Source organism: Wasmannia auropunctata, unplaced genomic scaffold, assembly GCF_000956235.1.
Source record: "Wasmannia auropunctata unplaced genomic scaffold, wasmannia.A_1.0 LD336053.1, whole genome shotgun sequence".
Lineage (NCBI taxonomy): Eukaryota > Metazoa > Arthropoda > Insecta > Hymenoptera > Formicidae > Wasmannia > Wasmannia auropunctata.
In genome coordinates this window covers 456,616-460,165 of record NW_012026837.1, presented here as the reverse complement: position 1 = coordinate 460,165, position 3,550 = coordinate 456,616, and positions in this window count along the sequence as shown.

Sequence of the window (3,550 nt, the reverse complement as noted above, 5' to 3'; positions counted from 1 at the left end):
GACTGGAGTTCAGACGTGTGCTCTTCCGATCTAAGGTTCATTGTCGTTGTACGAACGTACTTAGGTCAGTCTCGTACTTCATAGAATATCTAAAATAAAATTGGCACTTAGAGTCGGCATATCAAGAACTGTGCGGGCGTACGATAAGTGCACTGACGAAAGGGGTCTTTGGGGAAAAAGGTCCGATGGTCATATTAAGAGGGATTATCAATTTGTCGATTTCATAGAAACGGGCACTGATTCCGGTTACAAGCTATTGAAGTTCACAAATGGACGCGCGTGGAATTCGCACGGTCAGGATCGGCACGACCGAGACTGGCGCGAGATACTTTAGACACTTGCTCGTGTCATAATCGTGTTTCTTATTACTCTGCTTTGCATTTAATTTAATTAATTAGTCAAAAATGTTTAAAATACATGATGAATTTGTTATGATAGTTTAAAAATTGTTTAAAACATGTGCAAATTATTTAAATAATATTAATACTTTTAAAGATTTTTATTATTTTTAAATAATTTTTAAAGACTGAAACCAATCAACTTTTGTCTGAAAATTTTTTCTCTCCCGGGCTTGATTTTCGAGATATTCGACTGGATGGATTAAAATGGTCCACCCTGTATATATATAAATAAGCTAGAAAGAGAGCAGACAAAAGAATAAGAGCAAATGAGACAGAACCACAGATGGCATTACTGGGGAACTTACTTATTTCGCGCATGCGCACTCTGTTTTGGCCAACATATCAAAGGTGCCGACAGAGAGTTGCGCTACTGTATATACTGTGCCATTACGCCATTCTCCAAACAACGCCGTAGGAAGAGGATGCAACCTCAGGCCTGACGAGAGGGGGGGGGGCGACGGGGTGATTCCCCTCGGGCCTGGATTTTTTGAGGGATTTTTTAATACTTATTTTTTTTTTTAATTGAGCACGTTCAAGTCGTCAAAGCAGCTAGCCTGCTCACCGAGCAACTGAACATGATTAGTTCTTACCTGTGGAGCCAACCAATCACTTGGCAAGCAAACCTAGCCGCATTACCAGCTTGAACTCACCCATAGTTTTTTATTTTTTATAAAAACTATCTAAATTGGTATAGATTACGAATAAATAAATTTATGTTTCCCTGTATTCTTTTCTTATTTAAATTAATTTCAAAATTCTAAATCTGCCGCTCCTGGTTAAGGATAATACCTACGCGAAATGGGGGCCCGTAATTTTCTTCTCCCGGGTCTGAGTTTTTCTCTCCACGGCCCTGTACAATCTAACCTAATTGTGCACTTTTTAGTCGGGTAATCTTATGTCTTATTGAATAACTTTTCTGAATGTTACATAAAATCAATCATTTAGTTCATAAAAATATTTGACTTATAAAATTTGAGGTTATTTTTGATTGAGAAAGCCGTATTAAGATCTGTTTATTTACAGGCTGTTCTACCTGCCGAATCATATGCTGTCCTATGCCAATGCATCGTCATTACATACACTGCACCCAATGTAATGGACAACGATCCGATCTGGTAATGCATATATGTACACAATTATAAAAGAATATATAAGAAGAATAGAAATAATATTGTAGATAATGTGTAGATAATGTATGTATAATGTATGTATAATGTATATGTATGTTATGTACACTGCAATTATAAAAATATAAAAACTTTAATTTATTCAATTGCTTCCTTAAGTGTGGAAAACAATATATCAGCACGTTTAAAAACCGTTTAAAATACGACTTAAATAAGACATAAATAAGACGTCGTGAATTTAAAAAAATTATATCCAAAAGACATCTAAAAGATGTCATAAATCAGGAAATATGACGTCTATAAGACATCCCAGAGACGTTATAAATCGGGTCATAAGTCTTAAAAGCGTTTTTTTGATACTTTTTTCTGACGTCTCATGAAATTTAAGACGTCGTTTTTAAGACGTCATAATGTTGTTTGGGTAGATAAAGACATTGCACTTGTTTGAGTAAGATAAGATAGTAGATATTGTAAGAAATTAGAAAAAAAATTAAGAGATGCCTCTGTTTTCGATTTCGTGCAGGTTGAAATTTCAGTTGATAAAACAGGATTTTAGCATCTTCTTAATTTTCATTGCAGTTTAGGATCGCCGAAAGTTTTTGCTAGAAATAGAATGAAAGAAGAATATATTTTATATAATTCGGGAATTGGAAAAGTATTATTTTTAGATTTTGTACTACCTCTAGAATATTACTATACCACCACCAGTGTTGTAACATACTTAGATATAAGTATCTAAGTACTGTATCTATGATATTGCAGCAGTACCTAAACACCTTATCTTAGATTCTTATAGACAGAGATTCCTGTATCTGCACTTAGGTACTTTTTGTAGGATACCTTGTAACTTGTTGATACATATAAAATACAAGGTATTCATCTATACATTATGTCATTACAATTACAATTATAATTATAAATTTATCATTTATTTTATTTATCTATACATTATGTCATTTATATTGTTACTATTATAAATATAAATTATATTATTATTTTTAATTTTATTATATAAATTTTTGATTGTTATATATGTATATCTTATATCTCGTGATAATGTTCGCAATTTTATTATTATTATCACGATATTTTTGCCATTTCTCTACTTCCGTTGAAAGACTTTAATACAGCCCTGGCGGAAAAATTTCTACAAATTTTAAAAAAAAATTAAAATATTCTATGAAAAACTACAGAAAATAACTGAGAAAATCTATGAAATTTTACACGATTTTAAAAAATACTACAAAAATCTACATAAAAATGCTAGAATTGGAACACTTTTGTCAATTTTTGTAGTTTTTTATTGCATTCTCAGACGGACAAATTCTACATAATTCTACAAAATTCTAAAAAAAATAAAATATATTACAAAAAATTGCAGAAAAATAATTGTCAGAATTTATAAAATTCTACACGAATTCAAAAAATGATACAAAAATCTACATAAAAATGCTAGAATTTGAACACTTTTGTAGATTGTCGTCAAAATTTGTGATTACATTTAATCTACAAATTCGTACGTAAAACTACACCAATCTACCATTATGTTCTAAACGACGGTCACCCATCCAAGCCACGACTGCCCTCAACGCTGCTTAACTTCTGTGATCGGGAACTGCAGATACTTCGTGATGATCCATGGTCACTTGATGTTAATGAATATATATCGGTGATAGATCAGATCAATAAAGTTATAAAAAAGATAAATATCTATTTTTTTATAAATGTTAACATAAAATAACATGATCGATAATTAAAATACAAATAAGTACAACATCACATAAAACTGTATTGGATTAAGAAGCGATTAATACCAAATGTAGGCAAACATTTTTTTTACAACATTTTTATTAAAAAATCATTCAAACAATAATTATTTTATATTTTTTAGTTATGAAAGAAAAATTTAATAAGATTTTATTATGAAATAATTGTTAACGCATTAATTAATACAATTTAAATAACCATTCAGTAAATGTAAATTTCTGTTTAGATCGGAAGAGCACACGTCTGAACTCCAGT